The 24,618-nt window shown below is 38.7% G+C and overlaps 1 long non-coding RNA gene across 1 annotated transcript in view; it reads right to left on the reverse strand.

Moving 5' to 3' along the window:
* Positions 1-781: 781 nt before the first annotated feature.
* LOC130602243 (uncharacterized) overlaps positions 782-24,618 on the reverse strand; it is a 106,280-nt gene continuing 82,443 nt past the window's right edge. Inside the window, exons 2-4 of the long non-coding RNA XR_008972855.1 lie at positions 2,554-2,627; positions 1,331-1,458; positions 782-1,041 (exon numbers count right to left, since the gene is read on the reverse strand). This is a non-coding gene — a long non-coding RNA (uncharacterized LOC130602243). The remainder of the gene's footprint in view (positions 1,042-1,330; positions 1,459-2,553; positions 2,628-24,618) is intronic.

Here is a 24,618-nt window from a genome sequence, read left to right on the forward strand (position 1 = left end):
AGCGCGGCCTGCGCAGACGCACGTCTTCCGGCCGGCACGCGCTAGTAGGGCAAGGCGGGAACGCACACTCTCCTCTGATTGGCTCCTGAGACCCGAGCGCTGCCGGAAAGTCCCGAAGAGCGGGGCTGGCCGCGGCGGATCGAGTTGAAGGTAGTGGAGGTGCGGCGGCCGTTGTGGCCATGTGCGTGGTGCCTCAGGCGCTGCACTGAGGGAGCCGCCGCACGGTGAGGTGTGGGTGTCCCCGGCACCCCTGTGCACCCGGGCAGGAGCGGCCCCCGGGCAGCGCTGGGCTGGAGGGTGGCGGCTGTCAGCTGTGAGAGGGTGATAATTCCGCCTGAAAATCGTTTCTCTCTCATCCCACGTAAACCGCAGTTAACCAGAAGGTGGAGCAATAAAACAAGAAATAAAACTTGCTTTAGCGAAGGGCTGCTTTTGTCGGCTACATTTAACAACGGTGCCGCTTGCACTTCCTGCTCTTTTCCAGAGGTGTACAGAACACGAACAGGAACGGTTGGAAACGAGCACAGTGTGCGTGGCATTTAAACTGCCAGCAGGAATGGCTTGACAAATCAGATCAAACATGCACAGTTCAAAACACATGAGCATCTGTCCTCTCATTGAGATACATTTAAAAGGGGGGAAAAAGCACCTTTTTCTAAGTACTGAGACTGAGTCAATCGCTATAATCGGTACAGAGAATCACAACTTGTATTTTAGGTCACAATAAAACTAGAAAATCCTATGACTTAGAAGTGGCCTGAAGTGGGGATGAGCTCTGTGGGAAGCTTTTCCATGCTTCTGTGGAAAGGCAGGATGTCTAGACAGCACCAGGGCTCAAGTGCACATCTCTTTCTAAGTGACGCTTTGCTTAAAGTTCGATGGCTCTGATGCATCTGCAGACACTGACTTCAAGGGGCAAGTGATAACACCGTCTAGTTAAAAACTTACCTTTATAAAAGACTAGTCTGATCTCATGAGGTCATTTACAGTTTTCCAGGTACCTGCAGTGAATAGAGGACAAGGTTCCATTTGCCTTGTTCTCTGTTATGTCAGGTAGAAATGGGTGACACTGTTAACATTAATTCTTAACATAATACAAGTATTTCTTCTTGTTTTATTTAGATTGCCTCTAAAGCTAGTTTTGTTGTGTGTACTGACATCAGTGTAGTACCCACTTAAGCACAATTTTCTTTTACAAGTTAAAAAGCAGAGCTTTCAAACTATGAAAGTGTAGGCATTGCTGCTTAAAGATAGCTGGAGTACTGTTAGCATGTGGTTTCTATTATTCACATCTAAATCTGGATAAATATTTAACAAACTCAATACATACACTTAGATGGGGCATGTTCAGTTCTTCTGAGAGTGCTGACTATTGCTTGCCGAGGGCTTTTCACCCACAGTGGCAGCTTTTATTGCTCTGTTGCCTGCAGAACTCTCCAGTGGGTCAGCGGGTTAGAGCTGCAGAAACACAAGATGCAGATTTTCTTGGCTGAGCAGTATATAAACAGAATATAAAGATGTTGTCAAAGTCATTTACCTTACGTAAATTATGAGAAAGCAGCATGTGTGTGTAGGAAATAGTAACGTTTGTTTATTCAGTAAAAATATCTGCTGTACTTAATGTTTATTTTTTTTTAAGCCAGATTCCTTATATTTCACTGCAGAATTTAATTATCTTTAGATGGGAGTTGTTAAAAGTACTTAATCAGGCTGGCTACCTACAGCAACTCCTTATAAAGTGAAAACAAGCACCAACAATAAGCACCCTCACTTTTATATGTGGGCTGTCAGACAGTTAATTAGTAGTTAATGAAAGATAGGTTCCAATTTGGTTTTCACAGGCTTTCAGGCTTGCTTTTTTATATATATTTATTTTTTTTAGCAAGCCAAGCCCAGTGAGAATTGTGACTCTGCAGGTAGGCTTAATGAATTTTCATAGGGGAAATGGCAATGCACCAATTGCAGCAGGTGCAGCATGTCCTTCGTCCTGCCTGGTTTCTCAGAGACACTGAGAAAAACAAGAGTTAGCCCATGGTAACTGTTTGGTAACTTTCTGCATCAATTTTTTTGTGTGTTGCCAAAATCCTACTGATGCTAGACTTCAACACATTGAAATACCACATATGAAATAACTTTTTCATGGCTACTTGGCTCACACTTTGCTTTGATGTTTGTTTTACCCATGATGCAATTGTTTTTGCCTTCTGTCTCCTGTTGCTACAATAAGCCATTTCCCATACATGTCATCTCCAAAAGGGAAAAGACCGCATGGAAACAGAACAAAGAAAACAGAACAAAAGAAAACCAGGGATTTTTCCAAAGGCCCATTTGATGTACAAGTATAAACAGGAAAAAGATGCCTGAGGAGGTGGGAGCCAGGAACTGTACTAGCAGACAGCTGTTAACTTGTGTAGCGAGCAGCACTTTGGGGCTGTGAATGGTCAATAAATAAGTGATTCCAATGCACACAGTGAAGAAAACCCTCACTGCAATACCTCTAGTGTAATGTTTAAGTGTATTGCAAACTCATAGCAATATAAGTTAAACTCTTACCTTCATGTCTGTCTTGTAACACCAAGTCCAGGTATCAATAGCTCTTTTGGTTCTAGCCTCAGAAAAGGCAATACCTCAAGAAACCAGAATAAAAAGTATTGTCTGCTGTGACGAAGCAAGAAAAGTAAAGAACACTTCACAACAGAACAGAGCAACTCACACGTGCAAACAGATTTTTAAAAGCCCAACATCTTGCTCCTGAATTTTATTAAATATTTGTTCAAAAATATTCAAAGGGGAATTGCTCAAAACTAACCTTTAAAATAGGTTCCTGTGGTAGGTGATAAGTAGTCACAAATCTGGACCACAGTGTTTTTACATTCTTAATTAGTTTTCTTCTGAAGTGAGAGCGTGAGGTTTTAAAGACTGACCTACTATCCAAAATAGTATCTTGTGAGTTAATAGCCTTGCTTCTTCCCAATTCAAGTTTTTAATATCACATTTAATTTATTATAATTATGCTTGAATAAAGGAACTGATCTGAATACACAGTGAAGCCTAGTTTACTTACTACCTCGGGTAGAGTATGGGGGGCTAGTATTTACATAACTAAACAGAAAGCAAAAGGCACGTTATGGAAAAAACCTGCTACTAAGGAGATAATACCCAATTATAATAATATATAACCAAATGCACGTATTTTCTGTCAGGAAGAGGGAAAATATATTTTTCAGTGTTGTATTTCCTCTGCTGTTTGAGGGCATATTTTTTTCTATCCCTAATTTCTGTTTTTCACTTCAGATCCTTATTTTGGTCTGAGCCCTTCTTTCAAACTCTTAAAACATCGCTCACTCTATTCTTGGAGTCTGTGTAGGAATCTCTCCTGTTCCCCTTGACAACAATGTGTTTTGTTTCAACAAAAGCAAACTGTTTTTCTGTTTCATGTGTTCCCTGTTTACCAGGGTATCTAATCACAGCAGTTATCATCACTGCTCATTCCAAGCCCTGTTTTGTCAGACTGTGCCCTGAGACCTCTTTTCCTGACAAAAAAAATGGCCTCATTTAAAACCATCACATCCCTGCCAAAATTTCCTGCACTGTATCAACTTCACTCTATTTTCCATTAATTTCTGCCCGTTACAAACTCACATCAGTCACATCTGACATTTCATTTGTATCCAAATCCTGAGCGAAGTGAGCAAGCACTGATTTGATGTAAGTTCTCAGTAAATAGCCCATATTAAATGGAGAGGTCACATTAAACAGACAGGAACAAGGCCACCAGAACTTAAAACTATAATTAGATTTGTAAAGTGTATTGTATATATAAGTATGAAATTCTGTAACATGTGGTCCAATCCTTTATTATTTACATTTTTCAACTAATAAGCAGAGATGGAGAATTAGTATATGGAGTATGTTAAAATAGAATGGAAACAGTATTTTGATTCAGGTATTACATAGTAAAATATTGTATTATTCCAAAAAGCAATGGGATATATTTCAGGAGAGAGACTAGCAATAATTCTAAGTTTAGATAAATTGATTTCAGCTTATGTAGCAACCCGGTTTGATCTAATTGTCTTGTTACTGCTCTGAACATTCATTCCTGAATTATGCAGAGAATTTGGGTTATGTGATTTAGTGTTGGATTAAAAAAATGTCACAGCTTAACTTTCTTTAAAATAGTATAGAACTTTGTTCACAGTCAACGAAGTTCATTATTTTTTTGTTCAAAGCCCAGCTGCAGGCCTGGAGCATTTCTCATAAATATCAGGAAGTACCCGAAGCCACAGTCAGGATTAAAGAGTTGATCTGAACCTTAGATCTCAGCTTTAAAGCTGTAATGTACAATGAATTTGGTTTCATGGTAAAGGAAATGGTAATTGCTGAAGTATGTTTTCTTAAGTTGCAAAATCATTTTTGAAATGTTTTCACTGAAACCTCTGTCAGCGCTGTGCATGAGAATGAGTGGCCTTGCAGCACAGCATTTATGTGCGACCACAGTAATGAGTTTGTGCATTGGTGCCACTGATACAGGGACAGCAGGGTGGCTGCTCCTTTGTGCACACTATCAGGTCCACAGTCACAATCTAGAGCGCTATCCAAGCAAGTGAATGAACAGCTTTAGTACACTATTTTAAGAATTACTTCTGAAAAATGGGTTGAGATCTTAGTTACCTGGCAAATACACTGTCATGAGAAGCAATAACACAAATGCACAACTGATATCCTTAGTTACAGAAGTGCAGAGCAAATTCCTCAATATAGTAGTAAAGTATTAGAAAAAGCACTTTGCTCCTGGCTCACTACAAATACTATGTCTGGTCTGCAGGGATGAAAGGAGTGGAAGAGCACAACTAAGTTACAAACACGTTTCTACATGTCTCTTACACCTGGGTAGCTGCATCAACCAAACCACACACCCTGTATTCTGTTTCCATAGCAGTTTATTTAATCTGAATATTTCATTGCATGAAGGCAACTGTCTTTATTGAATTGATGAGAAAAATAAAATATGAACATTTGGTGCTCCCTGACCTTTTTCAAAGGATGTTGCATTTAAACATGTACTTCTTTCCACACATGGTAGCATTTACTCATATTCTATGGCTTCATTCATAAGTGATCCAGATAAAATAATTCTTAAGACTGACTGCTGCACTCTTGAAAACTTGACTTTCTTGTGTACTTCATATAGCAGTTATAGAAGGTATGCTTCAGACAGCTCTTACACAAATAGGAAGCATGGACAGAAGTATTATCTGCAGTGTACATAAGCAAAGACACATGCCTGTTTTCACATTTTCAGTAAATCTATCACAAGCTGCCTATAAAAGCAATAGGTTTTAGTTAGGGTGCTTGTGAATTCATTGTTGTGATATCAAAACCCACCCCCAGTTCTGTGGGATTCCGTATGGATGGATGCTTTAAGATCCTGACCAGCAGTTGTAGACTTCCTTCAAAGATTCATAGTTTTTAGAAACTTTGCTAGATCATGTCAAAGCCATTAGTAAGAGTCTTATCTTTTCCTCCTATGTCTGATTGTCAAGACCTAAAGTCACTTTTGTAGTCTTATATTGCACCCTCTCTACAACAACATGAATATTTCAGAGGTGTCTTAGAATTTAACTTCACTCCAGATGCAGTCTAGTAAGTACCCTGAAATTAAATGCATTGCTGCAGAGTTAAGGATGTCATTTTAAATTATTGAGCAGCAAAATAATGAAGGCTCGATCCCAATTTTAAACCTTTTCCTTAAATCTTCTTCTAGCACCTCTCATTTAGAATTAATCAATCACAATGATTTGATATATAATACAGTAAGTTAAAATTAATAGGCCTCAGTCTCTACTGTTACATATTTAAAGGGAGCACATTTGTCACTATGGAAAGATATTCCTCCTACATGTAAAATGAATTTAAAACAAGCAGCATAGAATAAAGTGATGCAAAGATTGCATGAGAAAGAAAAACAAGTGCATTGTTTCATTATGAAATGTTTCAGCCTAGACCTTCCTCTCAGGGCACAGAAGGGACGCAATGTGCTAAACCAGAGCTATTGAGGAACTGGGAGCACAAGGTATATAAACGTGTTAATAGAGGCTGCTCTGGTGTGCTGATCCCTCTGCAGCAATGGCATCTGATTTCCATGGTAGTGGTCATGTTGGGAAGGTGGTGGTGATTAGAAGAATGAGAAACAATTGGAATGTTTTTTTTAGGTACTTCCTAAGTATGGCTGTAACCTCGGATACCAAAGATGCGTTTCAGTTCAGGGTCTGAATATATTTCTTACTGCTTACTGTAACACTAGTTTGGTTTTCATATTAGCTCAGTCTTTCATTTGTGTGTTTGAATTACTGACACAGATGTCAATAACAGGGGAATTCACAGGAGTTATTATCTGGACTCTGATGGGAATCAGCTCTCACAAGTGAACTAATTTTGCTGTAGATAGTATGAGCAACTGTTTTTAAATAGCCCTACCTTAGCAGGTGGGTCATTCTGGTAACCAGGAGCAAGCAGGGCTTTGTCTACTGGGAAAGTGGCAGGTTTCTGCAGAGCTCCTAATTTATTCTAAGCACTCCAGAAGTAAACACATGGATTTTAATTACCTAAATCACTTACGTGACAAACTTTCCATTGAGGTACATGGAGGAACTGTGTGCTTATGGTGTACAATATAGAACTTGAATACCAAACGGATACTGGAATCTCCTGCTTTAGGTGGTGCCTGTTCTTGAGAGTGCCTAATTTCATATTGCACTTAACTTTTTCATTCTCAATCTCCTCAAGCACTCCTAGTTACTCTTTTGTACTTTCCCAGCATAAAATTGTCTTGACAAAACTGATCCTGAAGAGTGACTGATCCTGAAGGAGCAGCTTAGGAGAAAGCAGGTCTCCACAAGCCAGGAGCAGGCAGTCTGTGGATTACATCCATGACAGTACAGGCAAGATACCGAAAGGCCCATAAGAGAGAGAGTAACCAGGAATGAGCAGCAGTCACAGTCAGAATATTTTGCCTTCTGAAAAAGTAATTTCTGTGTGCTCTCAAATTCAGCCTAAGCAAAAGATATGCCAGCTACATGGGCTTAGTCCCATAGGGGCAACCCGACCTTAGCCATTCTTCATCTTGGACATCTTTCAAGCAAGTGCCTGATTTGCACGAATTACCTGTGAACTGACTGCACAGTGACATTTCAGTCAAGAAATGAGGAAACAAGAGAGAAGAGGGACCATAAGCATCAGCTCTGCCTTTGAAAAATCTACATGACTTGTATGATCAAAAAGGATGGACACCACTATTTGAAGACAAGAGCTAGAGGGCATTCACTTGAGAGGGGGTTCAAGTGGAATCTAAGTGGATGACAGTACACTCTTGAAGCCCTGAACAAGGCCAGGAAATAATTTTTGAGAGTGGCAGACAACAGGACTGTAGCCTCCTTCATGGTATGTGCTACTGCATGTGCTTCAGGTGATGTGATGCTGGAACTACTGTTTCTCTACAGAGCTTTCCAAGCTTGCATCCATCTGTAAATGCAAAGAAGGGGACGGAGGGAGGCGGTCCAGCATGCAGATGTTAGGCTGGCTATTTGGGACTCCCCCTGTGCAGGAGAACTGTGGCCAAAAGCGAGGCATATTTATTACCTTGTGAACCCAGTTTTTAAACTCAGTGCAAAGTTTGCAATAATTTGTTAGTTTCTATTGTAGCTATAAACTCCTTGAAGTGGGTCCTTTCAGCGACAGAAAAATTATATATGGTGTCCAAATCTGCAGGAGCATCTCTGAGATGGTCTGGGAAGCCCCGTAGGGTGTTGGGCATGTACAAATCTCTGCCCACCAGTGCGCAGGGAGAACACGGCAGTGTTTTGCTATGTGCTATGTACACACAGACAGACAATAGTCAGCTCCCTGAAATGTAGGTCAGAAATGCCCACTACATTCAGACTTCTGTCAAGGGAAACAAAACCCCATCCAGAGCACAAAAGGATGTTTGAAAACAGGTTCCCTTTCACATTGCTTTGTTTTTCTCACTCTCAAACATACAGTAACTCCTGCTTGACACTGTGCTGTGGAAAGGAGACTGGCAGATGCTTTAAAAACACAGTGAAATCCTCCAGCCTCCCAGTAAGATAAAAAGCCCCAGCTTCTAGCCCTTAGAAGTCATTAAGTACATTTTTGAAGATTTATTTTTGTTTTTAGAAGAACGCAAATTTTTCCTAAACTTCAAGAGTTTTTAATGGTTCCCACCAAATTCAGGTTTATGGTCTTACAATGACAAAGAGAACATGTGTTTGTACAGAGCAAAAATTACAAATCAGTCCTAATACCAAGCCAGAAAAATCTCTGAGCCATTGCAGTTTTTCTGTACTGCTAGCAGCAAACAGGAAGGTAAAGGATAGAACAGTGGTGCTGGAAGACTGATCAGCATTAATCTGAAATGAGCTACAAATAGAATTCTTAAGATTTATCGTCTGTGATTAATGAAGAAAAATTCATGCTACATTCTACTTCCTATTGTTTTACATATCCCTGGCCTGACCAATGAATCTCATTTCATTGATTTCATCTCATAGAGTGCATTTGCCCCTATTTCAGCCAAAGACACTGGTGACATTAGTCTTAAGTGACGGCCCTGTGACAGCTCCCTGATCAAAATCAGGTTTTTGCACTAATTTTTTAGCCTGGTGTTTCCTTATTTCTGTGTGACTCATGTCTCTGAGAGACGCTACAAACAGAAGTTCTTTTAAGCAAAGGAAGGATGCCTTTTTGTACAGGAAGGATGCTTCTCCTGAAACAAAGATAATCTATCTTGCCTTGGACCCATCAGCAATAGCCTCCAAGGAAAAATAAAAGAACAATCATATTTATTAGCTGGTCCAACTGCTGTTGTTGCATTCGAGACTTCCATACTGCAAATTTGCTTTACTCAGACTGTGCTGTTATTTCATCATTGTCATTACTAACCTTTTAATTTCCATAGATTTTCATCTCTTAAGTATTTTAATTAAGCAGAAATAATGGACTAGCAAATTCCCTTGATAACACCTCCTGAACCAAGTACAAGATGGGTGATGCTATAAATGCTTACCGTGTGCATTTTAGATATGAATCATGAGCTAAATGTCATTGCTACTATTCAGGAAATAAAAAAGAAACAAAAACCATAATACAAAAAAAAAATATATATACACAAACCATATACACATATTCACTTCCATTTTTCCTTTCCCCTTGGATTCCCTGTCAGTTCCAATGGAAAACTGGAGGGATTGTATGGACCATTGCTCTTGGAACAGATAGCTACCTAGATGCTACCTAGGTAATTAAAACTGTACTAATTTTTTTCCTTAAAGATGTTTAGCAGATTCATTACAATGGCTATATTGATACTGCCTGACAGTCTGTTTTATTATAGCCTACACAAATGCTAATCCTTTACTTAATTAAGAAGATATATAGATTAAGGCAGATGCAATGTCTTTTTTGTAACAAAGACCCTGCCCAGTGTTTTTGGAAGCTGACAAAATATAAGACATGTCACATTTCAGCCAAATGAAAAAAAATGCAAGTAGGGCATTAGTCCAAGGCTTTTGTATTGTGCATTTCAAAGTTTGCACCCAGTGGGTGGGGCAAAAATAAATCAGGGCCTCCTATGGTGAAAATATATTTTGGATTCAAGCATCTAGGATCTGACCATATCTTCTGCTCCCTAGGACTGTCAGCTGCTTCAGGGGTCATCTGATATATACCTCCTTTTCTCACTTCTGAGAATTTTTAGCTTGGAGTGTGTTTGAAAACACTTCAGAAAAAGGGTGGAAAACAGAGAGTCCCTTCTTTGAAATACACTCCTTTGTTAAATTCCTTTCCCAAGGGTAAAGAGACTCTCAGACACCTGAGGGCAACAAATGACTCTATTCAACCCTCTCACAAATGACCTAATAAACTCCCAAAGGGTTACAATAGCTTATTTGTCATCATTTCTTGTCGGCTATTTATAGCACCAATGTAAATTAAAGCAAAACCATAAATACCTGAGTTATTTTCTTTATTTTGAAGATTCTTTAAAGCCCAAATGGTGCTTTACAATTTTAAACCCCCAATAATTAATTTTGCAATTGAGTTTAATATAATTCTCACACATTTTCTGTTATGTTCAAAAAAGTTTGTATCTAAACTCAACTCTAAACATGTATCAAAACATGTGTCACCATTTCACTCACCTCCCTTAGAATGCTTTCAGGTAATGACTTTATAAATTCTGTTTTGTGTAACTTTTAAAATGTCAGATGCCTGATGGACCCTGTTACAAATGATCCTGATCAATGAATTTCCACATGGACTTCCGTGAGAAAGCATGGATGATAGCGGAGATCCTGATCTCTGTAACAGTAATTTGAAGATATAATAACTCCATCGTATTTTAAATTTGTTCTAAATTCTTATCCATGTTGCTAGCCATTGCATGGCTTTGGCATGTATCAAATACAGATGTACTATCAAATATATAATCATATATTTATCGCATCAAGCAGATGATGTACATGGATTCGCTGACTTGAGTTGGGTAGATACATGTTAAATGAGTCTAGGACAAATGGCTCTAATGCTTTGTAAGCAATACCTTGGAAATATCACCATGCCTCTAGATGCAACTGAATAAAATGACTGAGAGCTCATTAAGTTTTGTTTTGGTGTCTCCTTTGTTGCAATTTATTTTCCAAATCAGCTCAAGTCAGTGGAGCTGTGCCAATTTACACTATCCTGCTAAAGTGGCCCTCAGAAATCAAGACACATAGTGTATTCTCTGAGTTGTCTCTAGAGTATTTTATGTGGACTGCATAATTTGTAATGCAGCACAATATGTAAAATGTGCCTTTCCATCTCTTGCAACATCTTTTGCAATATCCTTTGACTTATCAGCTTCATTGTCATCCCCACCTCCTTCATATATTTCTTTTGATGTCTGTGATGAAAACACCCATCTCCTGGCTGCAGGAGTCAAACATCTTGGTTACTAGTTTCACTTGTCCGTATACATATGTATATATGCACATATATCTATGTATGTATTTAAATTTTTGTAGTTATTACATGGATTCCTCCTGGGAAAAAGAAGAAAGAGGCAGAATTCACATGAGGCAATTCTGAACGGCACTCAAATACTGTTGTGGTCATGCTGCAGCAGACACCAAATTGAGAAGAGTAAGGAGGCATTAGGGGCTGTGAAAAGAAACATTCCTGTGCCCCAAACAAGTTTCAGAGAGAAACAGGCACATAAATCCTTAACTTCAGTCTGCATAATTTCTTCAGCGTATGTCTAACCGTGGATAGGCCTAAAATCATTCTTTGACCACTTAGTTTCTAGCTCCTCACAGTTTTGTTTTCTGGACAGAGGTGGCTGAACAGCTGGGTACAGCTCCTGCCCGAGCCCTCCTGGAACACAGGACCTAGTAGGAGTACAGTGCCGATTCCTGAAGGAACATGCCAGATACACATCCATAGCCTTGAGCTTGGCACAACTGCAGTGTTCGTGGCCATTTGTATTTTAAAATAACACATCTGACTTTTACATGCCATGGTTTCATGGTGAGAGAGCTCAACAAGGAGGTACAGGTTCAGAAAACATATCATTAGTTTATATTCATTAGGAATAGGAAACTGTGGGTGCCCATGTAGGTGTGAAGTTCTTCTTCACAGTGCTGTGCTGTGTCTGTTACTCCTAGTAACCTCCTTGTAAGCAGATTAAAGATGTCCCAAAGGAGAAATATATTTCACTAAAAGTACCAAAGAAGAAAAATATTTTTTCAGAGTTTTCAGGGATGAAAATAGGAAACAAAAGAGGAAATTTAGCTCGTGGTAGCTGTTAATTTTAAGAAGAATTAATGATTCTGATCATTGCATCAAATCATACTGAATAAGAGTGAATCATCTCATCCAGTCTCTGCTATCTACAAATTAGGAGTTTGATCCAAATGAGTTATGTGGACTCTTTCAGTGGGGATAGTATATCTAGAGGATATTCTTCCGCATTGTAAGTATTGATAGAGTGGTCATATTCTGCAGGTGCTGGTTTCTTTCCATTAGTGATACATTCTTCTAAACTAATCATCAAAGTTCACAGAATCATAGACTCTTTTAGATGGCTAAAGTTAAAAGAAAGTAAGTCTGCCTTTTTGTAGACATTATAATTTTGTGTGTAAGCATGTTCAAGGAAAGAGGAATGCCTTCAGGCAGCTGCAGACAAAGCAGCAAAGGAAAATATATATGCTCACTAATATCTGGAAAAACTCTTCATGTTGCAGTTGTATTCCTGTATCCATAATGGCTTTTGGGACTGAGAGACCCAGGTTTGTAGGGAACTCATCTTTTGTAAGATCAGATGACAAAAAAGTGGGCTAGATTTCAGGCGCACAAAACTGTCTGCTATTTATCTTTGTTCTGCACAAGGAGAACTCCTTTTCCATGATTCTGAAGCATCATCTAATAGGTATGAGTAATAATAGCAATGAAATATTACAAACATACACAGGTAGCTAATGTCAAATAAGAAAATATAAATAAATAAAGTCTGTTCAGATCTGGATTCAAAGTGCTAACAGCGATGATGATAAATGTTATTGAAATACTGTTAATGCAGACACATGCTAACATATGTCCTCTCCATCTTTTCTAACTTAATATATGATAAACATCAAGCAGGCCTAAGGAAAAAGAACAAAAAAGATGCTATAATATGGCCATAATACAGTGATAAAACCGAGTGCCTCTCCAAGCCTCAATTTACGTATTTAAATGATCTTTGCCTTAAACAATGGGTGTAAGCAGACAGACATATGGTAAATACCTCCCGATCCATTCTGTGCTATTCAGAGTGAGCAAGCTGGTCAGGGAGGGGGAGGTTCGGTATGACAAGTGATCTGGTGTTATGTACACTCAAGTAACCCCTTCATGGGGAAGAAGAGGGAGGGGAAAAAAAGGAAAAAAAAAAACTTTGTGAAAAGAGGGGAAAAAAAAAGCCTTGCAAAGCAAAGCTGAACACTTTGCTGCTGTGCAGCGAGAGTGAGAACGGTCCCCCCTGCCGGGGAAGTTGATGAATAATCCGCAGATCTCAAGCTGAGCCCTGGGCTCCGAGCGGCTGGTATCCCATACTAACACTAATCAACCAGTATGAAACATCCATTTTAAACGCAAATGAGGGGGGCCTTTTCAAAGGAGACCCAAGGAGGGGAGGGAGGGGGAGTTCAAAGCTCAAAAATGGTGCTTTCTTTCTCTCTCTCTCCCTTTTTTCCTAAAGAAGACAGAAATATGGTTGGTTATTATCTAAGTTATTGCTACAAAGAATTTTGAAATTAAAAGATAAGCTTTCAGAGGAAGCTCAGTAATTTTCATAAAGAAGGACTTAAAACAGATGTGCCCTCTTTAATCGGGGTGTGCTTGAAAAAATACAAATGCATTTTTAACATAGCAGGGGGAGAAATCATATGGTTACACATTTGTCTCCTGGGCAAAAATAATTAAAAAAACCTCTCACTGCATGAAGCCTCTCACAAATAGCCACCACCAGAACTTTCTTATCTAGCAAAAAGTCGGCTGGGTGATTAGCCACTGTTTAGAAACAGGAAAATGTCTTATGTTGTTTGCTGGTTTTTGCACTCTAGCTTTTTCCTATTCAAATAACAGCTAAAGTGAATTAACATCTTCCATCAGGGTCAGTATGGGCCTGCCAGTAAACCCCTAATATTTACTGATAGACTATTGGTTGGTTTTCTTCTCAGTAAACTTTTTCTTACCATTTCTGTGTCCGGGAGCATGCTGTGGCAAATAAATTCTCTGTCCAAAGTCTGGTCTCTTACCTGTCTTCTGGCAACAAGGGACTGCCCTTACGGATTCTGCCCAGGAAAAAAGGTGCCACAGAGACTGCTTCCTTGAATAAAGTCTAGGCACTGAGATGTTAAGAATTCAATTTGTTCTAAATGTCCTTCCCGTACACTACTAGCTTTGAATGAGCTATTTTTCTGCTTGTTTTTCTAAGTCCCCGCTGAAGGAGGGTGCCTTTCCAGTAGGAAGTTATTGCTAGACTATAGAATAGCAAGGAGCTAATTTAATTTTCTGGAATAAACACAACAATCTTCATAACAATCCTCTCCCCAAGAAAACCACATGTTCTGACTGGTTGCTCAACTACAACTTGTAACAAGTCTGACAGCTGCCACGGGAAAGCTTTTATACAGCACATTACTGACATGTTTTGTTAAGTACACAAAGAGCAAATAATCCTGCAGCATTAAAGCTGTGTACCTTTTGGCTGGAGTAGCAAGAAGTTGTAACTTCTTCCTTTTCAAGAATGCCTCTTGAAGTGGTTCTTTCTGAGAACCACCCTCACCATTATTTCACACCTGGCTTTCAAGTGTGGAGGAAATCTCCCGCTTGTGTCTGAGGGAACAGCACCTCCTAGATCTATGCTTTCTTCTTGCTGCCATCCAAATTGTTTCAGGCGACAAGAGGTGTCTAGAATGATCATTGCTGTGGGCCACCCCATGACTGATTGCGCAGGGGGAAACACAGACCTCTGTCCTTGAAGTACACCTTGCAAAGAGTCACCTCAAGCAGATCAGCTCCTGGTGTGGCCCATGCAATGGGGCACCAATCATTCCATAAGCCTTCTTTCCCAAGACAGCTTATTTCCTTTCACCCAGGAAACAACTTCAGCAAAGCAAGCTTTTCTGTTGCCACCTGAAGCCTTCAAAGAAAAGATACGTCAGGATAGGAAGGTTCTCCCTTATTAGTTATCAGGCCCAGCAGAAGTTTTTGACCTTCAAAGTACCACAGGAGCCTATAGAGACAATCTAAAGCAGGATGGTAAAACACCTTTCAAACAGCAGCAAGACAGGCAAGGCGTAAATGGCTATTGTACTTTTCCTTAGGCAAATACAGATGGGAGCCTTCTGTCTACACGTGGATGGGCTCCCAACACAATCCTCTTATTTTGTATGAATATGTTTTTTTTTTATGTTACATGCACATACTTAACAGTGCAGTCACATCAGTTCAGATATTATTTTGCAGTGCACAGCTACAGTCTGGAACCTGATACTGCAAATCTGATGGCTGTAAATATGCTGTGAATTTTGAAGGGAGTTGTCTAGCTATGAGGAATGTGGTCCTTCCATTACCAGTTATGTCAGCTGACAGCTGTACTCATAACTAAGCCACAGAACAATAAAACAGCACCTAATTATTAGAGGGAGTCAGACACAGCAGGAGACCTGCTTTGACATTTGCCCATTTATGACTTAAATATTATGACCACCCAGCAGTAGGAGAAAAGCAATACAATCTTTTGACATAAAAAACACCTATTATCTAGTTTTCCTTTTGTATAAGTACTGTAATGTTCTTGATACACACTACAGCTCTTTTAGTGAGAAAGTCAGAGGAAAGAAATTTGCTGAAGAAAAATGAGATGCCAAATGCAAATGTTTCTGTTCTCAGCATATAGAAATCATAGGCTTGAGGTATGGCAGTAGCCTCAAGAGTTATGTTCCCTTTTCTGTAAACATGAATATTTTCGTTTGTAATTCTTCCTGTAATTTCACAGCGTTATAGTTTTAGTATAACAGAAAATGATGCTGTATTCTGCTCCTGCATTGAAGAGCCCGTTTTCAGGGCTGAATGATCTCTGTACTAACACTTTATGTGTTCACACTAAACCAGCTGCTTCCCATAAATTGTTTGTGGATCATAAAGTTGATCTTCTTTATGTCCCATGTTAGATCTCATTCATGACGAGCAGCCTGAAAATGGACCAAGTTAAGAAAATCCTGAACACAAATAGCAAGCAGCTGACCATGATTCCCCTTTGGGTAAGCCAGGCAAAGAGGGGGACAAGAACTAGAGTGCCCATAAAATGAATTGTCACCTCTCAAACTACTGGTTCTGTACCCTGCTTTGTAGTAAACTAAATAATAGTCTTCTTTAATAATAAAATCTTAAAGTATTTTGTAATGCTGATGATAAACATGAATTCACTGGAGTTTTTTGTTTGTGTTTTGATTCAGGAGTCTTTCAAGTTCTCTGGCCTTCACTTAATAGCTTGCCTAACTGATAAAGTGATGCTGCTGTGTCAGAGCTATTACAGTGGTACACATTCAATATAGATACGATATGTCAGTCAAGCATGACTTGCAACTAAACACAGAAACTTAAAGAGTTGTAACTGATGTACCTCTATATTAAGGATTATAATAATGTAAAGTGCTTATTTTATACAAATTTTTCTTATATAGACAGGAATTTACTATAGTTTTGCTCTTGTAGCCCACTGCAATATTTACATTTTACAATTCTGGAATAAAGCCAGCTCTTGTTTACTGTACTCCCATGAGATACCTCATGGAGTGCGAAAGTAGAACAGCATTTGGGCCAAAAATTCAACATATGTCAGAACAATGTCCTGCCCTGCATACCTCTCAAATTTCTTTGGAATTCTTTTAATTCAAAGTTCTTTTAGCTTCTTTCAGCTTCAGCACAAGTTAATCTTATAACAGAACAACACTCATTAAGAAAATTCTAGTTACACTGTAGCTGTGATTAAGACTAGTCCTTGATGTTATAAAAGCAGTACACAATTTTCAAGATATAATTGATACCCATGATGATTTATTCAATCTATGCACACATTTTGCTAAATCTTTTAAACACTTTACATTTTCGTTTTAGGAAACTAATCATTAAAATGGAGTGATTTCTGCAGAGTATACATATTTTATGGGCAACTTCATTCCAAGTTCCATTATGTAGCATATTAGACATCTCTTGATTCTGTTTATGCATTGGTTTGAGTTGATACAAGCTGTATAGTTCTTAAGTGCCACTGATTGCCTCTACGGAACAATAGTCTACCACTTGGATGTCCTACATTTGTAAAATAAATCAGTGCATTTAAGCTGTATTTGGTTTCTAGTCAGTTCAGTATTTGTAACATTAACACTTTTGATCTGTCATATCAGTTGTAAAAGAAAACAAGTATGAAATCTCCTTCACGATTTGCTTTTAAAATGTAATTGAATTCTACAGCCAAGTGCATTAATCATGGTTGGTTATTTAATGTAAGTTTTCAAATTTGTGAAGTACTTTTTGAAGTTAATGTTAACACCCTGTTTTTCTTAAGAATGATTACTTACAGACAGTTTGGATAGGGCTACCAAAGCAGTGCGGTTTTTATACTCAAGCTAGAGAGAAGTGGGTCATCTGGTCTCTTGATTTCTGTAGCATTTGTCTGACATGGAGTCTCTGGAGAATCCAAGTCAGATCAGAACTCACAAATCTTGCTGAAATGAATATATTAGTTGAAGTTTGCTTTCATACAGTATTTTGCAGTTACTTCTGAATGCAGGCACATCCTGTGGTATTTTGCCCATACACAAATGATATTATTGTAAAATCTTCAGTTTAGACAAGTACTTCCTCATTATTTGTATTTTAGGTCCTCCCAGACTCATCTTTTCCACATGCTGACTCCACTTCATGCTGGAGATGTCACTATTTCTGTGGTCTTAACTCCTTCCCCAAATGGAAAACTCCCTCCTTGGTTGAGATTTAGCTGCAGAGAGGAAGTATTAAGTGAAGGAACTGAGGAAAGGAATAGCAGCTTTATTTTGTTAGGAAAGAAGGCTGAGAGATACCTCTCTCATATCAAGCAGAGATTAAACAGAAAGGGCAACATAAAATAGGGAGGAAATAATTTTCTCACAGAGTGCTCTCTCAGCGTAAAAGAGTTGAAAGGAAATTATGTCTGTAAGTTTCTGTCGGACAGTGGCAGAGCTGTGCAGCTGTGGCAGAAAAGAAGCAGCGCTGGGTTCAGAGCAAATTTTGGTGGGTGGGTACATAGCCTGTATGGGGACAGCCTCTTCTTGTTTGAAGAACCTAGCTGGTTTATGTTCAGATTTCTCAAACTCAGAGAAAAAACTTATAGCAAGTCAGTGAGAAGACACTTTCAATGATTTTGCTCTTTATTTTTATCTCCCCACACATTTCTGGTGATCTAAAGCAGTGATTCAGTCCTAAGGCAACTGGGAGAGGTGACTTTCCATGTAACCTGCAAACATCCTCATTCTGGTTTCATCTGGGCTTTGTCTATGTTAGCACAACTGGTGGCTCTTCTTTTGTTTGCCTTGCACTGGAGCCAAAGGAAATAGTCACTCTTATGTAAGAGTGGAATGGAGCAAAAGAAAAAAGAAACATTTGAAAAACCAGAGTAATGGCCAAATATACACAGGCTGATCAGTGAGGTGGAGATCTGTAAAACCATGGTAAGGAAGGATGGTTCTGCAAAACCATCAGCTTCAGCTCCATCTTTCTAATAGTGGAGCTATTTATAACTAGAAAAAGCATTTTAATCTCTTACATCAGTATTAATTTCATTCAAAGAAAAAAACTCGCTCAACAAGCTTATAAACATGATCGTTTCCAAAAACTGTATTGTCAATTTTCCAGGACCTGAATCCTCTAGTGCGAAAAATGTGTATTGCTGTATGCCTGTGGCCATAATCCTTTATGTATGAGAAGGTAATAAATAGATTGTGCTTCTAATAGGAAAAAATGAAACAATATTAAATGATTCTTCAGCTTAATTAAAAGCATAATTCTTAAAGGGGCAACTAGACTGAGAATCCAGATTGTCTGAGAAGAAAAGTTTATAGATGTTTTGCATGTCCTACCCTCCGTTCAGATATCGGATCCTCACTGAGCAGCAATGGTACTACACTGGAACCTGTGCCAGGTTACAGCAATAATTGCAAGCCCCCCAGGATCCAAGCTCAGAAATTTTTGTATGTTCTCAGGAGACAAAGATGAGTGATCATCAAAGGCAGAGGAACACAGCATGACTGTCATAAGCCTGAAGTTACAACTTAGACATGCAATAGAAAATATCATTGGTACCTCTCCAGTGCATAGCCTGTAGTAATTAAAAACTTGATCCCTGCTGTTTTATCATCTCATTAGCAATGGGGGCACAAGACTTTTATCCTTGTTTGTCAGGAATCAAATATACCAGAGGAACTCTGATTATAAATTGATGAAAGTAAAGTTAAACTTTTAAATAAGAGCAGTTTCAGTTCACAGTGTTTTTAAAGCTGATTAAAGAGATCTCATTTCAGTAAAAAATAATACCTAAGTCCAGCACAGATAGTAGAGGTCATCACTAGGAACAGGACATGAAATAGCACTTGGAAAAGTGCACAGACTTCTAAAATGTGCTGGTTGGGAAGTAAATACAAGCCCTTTCTGATAGCTTTAATACAATAGGTTTCAAACTTCTGATGAATTCTAATTCTTCAAACATGTAAAAAATCTGAAGTTTGTGATGGTTTTCATTACATAAAGTTATTGTACAGAGTGGTCATGTCACCATGTCAGGGAACAGTGTGGTGTTTCATTTCTATTAGTGATCAATTCTGTTAGTAACAGTAGAAGTGGCTTCCCCACAAATACCCTGCCAACAGCCAGTTCAGCATTTGTTTCAACAGTGCAGGATTGTGGGGTAATTGAAAGCCTCTTGAAATCAATGCAGAAGGTCCTATTTACTTCTGTGGGTTTGGGATCAGTCCCTTTAAGAATTCTTCAAGTAGTTCCAAGATGGTTCCAGTTTTCCAGAAATATTATCATTTTATTGCATTTTAATGCATCTCTGACCTGAGCAGTGGAACCAGCATTGAACTGGGCAGAGACAAATTTGGTGGGAGAGGACTGACAGTAACATTCTTTTCTTTTGTTTGATACCATCTAAAATCACATTTCCCCCCCTTTCTTTCTCCCATGAATCTCTGTTTCTCCTGCCCTTTCTTCTTCTTCTTCTTAAGATCTATGACTTGCCTGTCAGAGCTCTAACAGGCTAACATATCTGAACTACTGTGCTGATTTTATTAACTAGTTTTTTATCCCAATGAAAAAGCTGGACCTATGCCTTTTCATAGTGAGTAGGAAGCCACCCTTGATGTTTTGGGTCATTATAAGAAAGGATACCGTTCCTTATTTCAGAGCAATGGTGAATCAAATGTAAAGAATCTGAATAATTCTTTTCTTTCAACCTGGGAGAAGAAAAGTCCTGTAAAACAAGAAGACTAATCAAGAACTCAAGGACTTTTTTCAAGTGAAAAAGGCAAGCAAAAATGATGATACAGTAACTCATTATTTTACTGTGATTACTTTATAAGAAATAAAGTTATCAGATTCAGCAGAATTCATTATGTCTGAGCAAACGATCCTAGAAAGACAGAAGAGAACTACATGTTGAACTAGATTCTTCCACAGAAAACTGCAACTTTAAAATACTGTTTTTATAGCAGATCAGTGAGGTGGTTGCTTAAATAATCTCTCATCAGTGTAAAAACTCAGAATTACTCCAGATGAAATATCCAGAAGTAGATAGGTTATTTTCTGAAAAGTTACAACGAGGGATTTATTTTCAAGATGGAAAAAAATAGACTTTAATTTTGACCATTTAATTAAATTGAAATGGATCAAACAGACAAGTGACAAAGAGGAGATCTCTTTCATAATGAGCATAATTGGTTTATTGAACTGTATGACCTGTGGAGACAGGAAGTTAATGGGACTCTATGAAAAAACAGATACTTCACAAAAAGTTTTGTGAAATTATGCTAGCTGTTTTTTAAAGGATATAAAACTTTATACTTCAGGGCATAACTCTGTCTCAAACTGTTGTGGCTTGAGGAGAAATCTCTCCCCGCAGGCAGGTTACCCCTGGGTTACTAACTGAAGCATTCCTTTTCCCTTCCTATGCAGCATCTGTTACTAGCTTCTCTTAAAGACAGGATACTGGGCTAACTATACCACTAGTCTGATCAAGTATGGAATTTTGACTATGCTCTAAATGAAAACAGAACTCAGCAAAGTAAAAAAGTTTTGAGCAGTGGGATGCTTTTTCTGTACAGGGATGTTTAGTCAGAATTGTGTAGCTCCTAAATGGAGAAAGGACTAAGATGAAACATGTTACCAAAACCAAGGTATTTACACTGTTTCCTGAAAACATACTTAAGAACATGGTTAAAAGGTTGAAGACAATGAGTCCAGATAGTTGGACAGATAATGATATAGGCCCAAGGTTTCCATTTACAAAAGCAAAAGCCAAAATAATCTAAAATCTTAACTGTTTGGATACAGATATTTTCCTGTGGCACATGGCAAATCTGAAATCTGCATGATTTCCTCTTAGCAAAACTAACATTTCCTCTTACCATTCCTAGTGAAATAGACTGTACAATCTCCCAAACAGAAAGTATTTTCTTTTCTATCTATGCACATCTAAAAACTCCTCCATTTGTTATGATCTAAGGTATGAACTGTTTTTCATAATAGCGCTAACAATCTGCTGCACATAATTCTAATATTAAATCTTGGCACTCTTGATTTTCAGATTAAAGATAAATAGTAGAGAGAAAAAAATAAGTCTGCCACCAAGTCACTTTGAATCCTCAAGCTGAAAATGCAGATAGCTCAGACTAAGTTAACCCACATGGACCAGCATGACATTTCCAGAATATCCTTTCTTCAGCCTCAAACCTTTAAATTAACAACAGTTGAGGAATGCATCATGGTATGTATGCTGCAACTAAGGAAGAAATGGCCTGACAAGATTACCATTCAATTCTACATTTAACTTTTCACAATGGTTAGTATTAGCAGGAATGATTTATCACACTAGATTTGGTCTCAGGTCTTTGTGAGGGAGCATTGCTAGAGGAAGGAAAAGGAAGCCTGTTTATTCATTTATGTCATTTTTCCAGGGTGGTTAGTAACCTTCATATTAGGCTGAGTGGTTTGCTTCAGTAACTTTCTATTTGTTTTCCCAGGTTGATAAGAATAGTATGTGTACATCTGTTAAGGGTTTCTTGAACTAAATATTAAAATATAAACTATTTGTACTTCTTCCATCCCTTTCATTAACCCATTAATTCATTAAACATTATCCAAAGACATCTATGAAGAAGTCTTATTTTCTATGCGCATGCTCGGTGTTCAGGGCTATGTGCTTCTGTCAGTAAATCTGAACACAGGATGGTCAAATGAAAGAAAAGCACAAAACAGAAACATCAGCTAAATAGTCCAAATCCTGTCTTAGAGGACAGAAAAAAAGTCCAAGAAAGAAGGGTAAAAGAATGAATTTTCAAATCTTTAGCAGTTTTCCTACCATCAATTTCACTGGAAATTGCACCATACATGGGTTATTGTTTGGTCGTGCTAGTTCTTCCACTTCTACATGAACCCTGTTTCCTCCCATACTCTGTTCACAGGTATGTAGCTTGAAAGCTAGCACTCCAGGGAAGTGGGGAAACAGATTTTCTGCAGAAGTCATGGAGCAACAAGGCCTGAGAGAAAACTACCCTGAAGCACTCTAGAAGTGGCTGGCTTCCATGAAGCTTTCAGAAATACAAAATCACTGCCAAGTTTACAAGTCTGGAGCACAAAGCAGTGGCAATCGGATCAACATCCTTTTCAACACCTGGCAAGTCAGTGGTGGAAATGCTCTGAGCAGAGATAGTGAAAAGCAGTGCGATTGCAAGGTGAAGCTATACTTGTTAGCACCATACTCTTGAATTATTTTTTATCGGTATTGTGGAATTTCCTGTCCCTTTGTCAAAATTTCCCATCCAAGGAGAAACTGTGCAAGTAGCAGCTACTGCTGTCACCCTTTGACTTCAGCCTGGATAACGTTCTCTGTGTCAGAGCTGATCTCCACTGTGTGCTTTTCTTATCTTGAAACCGAGGTTAGTGCATGGGAAAACATGCAAAGAGTTTCCATTAAATTAGTAAAACTAATTGTTTACTCAGGCAACATTCAGCGTGAAGACAGAAGTGGCCATTACAGTGATTCTCTCAATTGGCATAAATTGCAACAGTTCAGTGGAAATAAATGACAGCAGTTTGCATCTGCTGAGTATCTGTCCTTCTCTATTTAGCCATTAATGTCTGTACCGGTGCAGTTCTAAAAGCTTTTAAGCAGTAACATTTCTAGTACAAGCCAAAATGCACTATGACCACTATTTTAATATGAATTTGTATGATATATCTCTAGAGGCATGTTTTTTTTCCCAAGTGGATATAAATGATTGATCACCTCGGCAAATCAGTTCATTTTAATGACAGTAAGAACGAGTTATATATTGTTAGTACCAAAAGATTCATCTAATTAATTCAAGTTCATAGCTGCATTAGACCCCAAGTCAGTCAGAAACTTATAGAGAGCTTGTACACTTCAGATATTCCAGTAACGCAGCCCCCATATATCATTAGTGCTTGCACAGAATAATAGGTTTGCATATACAGTAGCTTTTCCCCATGGACACATGCATATGAATTACTTGTCCACTGCTCCTTTTTTTGTGCAACCCAGTTCCTCCCATGAGTTCATTTTCCAAAAGGATTGTCCAGTGAAAGGGAATATAGTAATGGCACTGGAGAGAATATACCTTCCAGAAACATAGCAATTGCAACACTCCTGCTGGGATTTGCAATAAAGAAATCAAAAGACTCCCTCCAAAAATTACCAGAAGAACTTTCTAATTCCCTGAGCTACCTAAATGCAGCTGGATAAGTAATAGAAAAAGCAAATTCCACCTCCAAATCTGCCACAAGTACATCTGAATTGTTTTGTTTCATAATTCAGAGTAATCTGAAACTACATATGCAATCTTCTTGTTTGTATTTGTAGAACTAGCAGGCTACTTACTAAGCCTATGTCATGAATGTAGTGTAAAATCCTTGTGGCTAACTCTCAGAGATGCTGAGCACCACCCACTGCTTACATTCTGCATCTGCTCCAAGACCCTCTTCTTTCAAATTGTGCATTTGGTAAAATAAGGAAATCAAAGCTCACAGCAGTATCTCTGAAGTATACTTGAAATTCGTTCTTTCTAGCTTAGCCATACTACGAAAAAAGAGTGATAGTTCAAATACTAAAGGAAGATGAAGCAAATACTGCTTGCTCTGAGATTCAAAATGTTAGGAGTTTCTTACCAGACTACAATGGGACACCATGTGAGATCCTGCATAACAGCCTGGCATTGGTGATACCAGGCATACTTACAAACCAGTTACTATGGGTACAGCAAGGGAAGACCACAGAAGCCAAGAACATTACAAAGACCCTTGTCAGGACGTCTAATACTCAGAAAGAACCACAGCCAAGAATAGCATATGCTTGCTCCTCAATGCGCACAGCCCTCTGAACAGATAGGCAGCTGCACTGATGGCAAGTACTCCTCCTGCCCAAGGGCAGAAGCTATGGGGACAAAAGATTTCAGTCTTGAAGACCGTGGAGATACCTGTTAAGAGTCTGAGAACCAGCATGTTTCCAGGGTTTCCAGGCTTCTAAGCAGTTTTGTTTCCACCAAAACTGCAGAAGGAGGCAGGAAGAGGATGATCAAACCATGCAAAATCTCAGTTTATTCTTGATAGGCATTCACATTATGATGAGTGCTGCATTTGGCTTTTCCCTTGGGGCATCAACAGCAAAGCCCCATTGGCCCATCTTAAACTGGGGATTTCAAAGCTGCCTGCAGCATTTGCAGGCCTGCTGAGCTCTCCTTAAAACCCATG

Source organism: Pezoporus wallicus, unplaced genomic scaffold (assembly GCF_028554395.1).
Source record: "Pezoporus wallicus isolate ANWC-B61680 ecotype Strahan unplaced genomic scaffold, APGP_CSIRO_Pwel_v1 contig_8047, whole genome shotgun sequence".
In the NCBI taxonomy this organism is placed as follows: Eukaryota; Metazoa; Chordata; class Aves; order Psittaciformes; family Psittacidae; genus Pezoporus; species Pezoporus wallicus.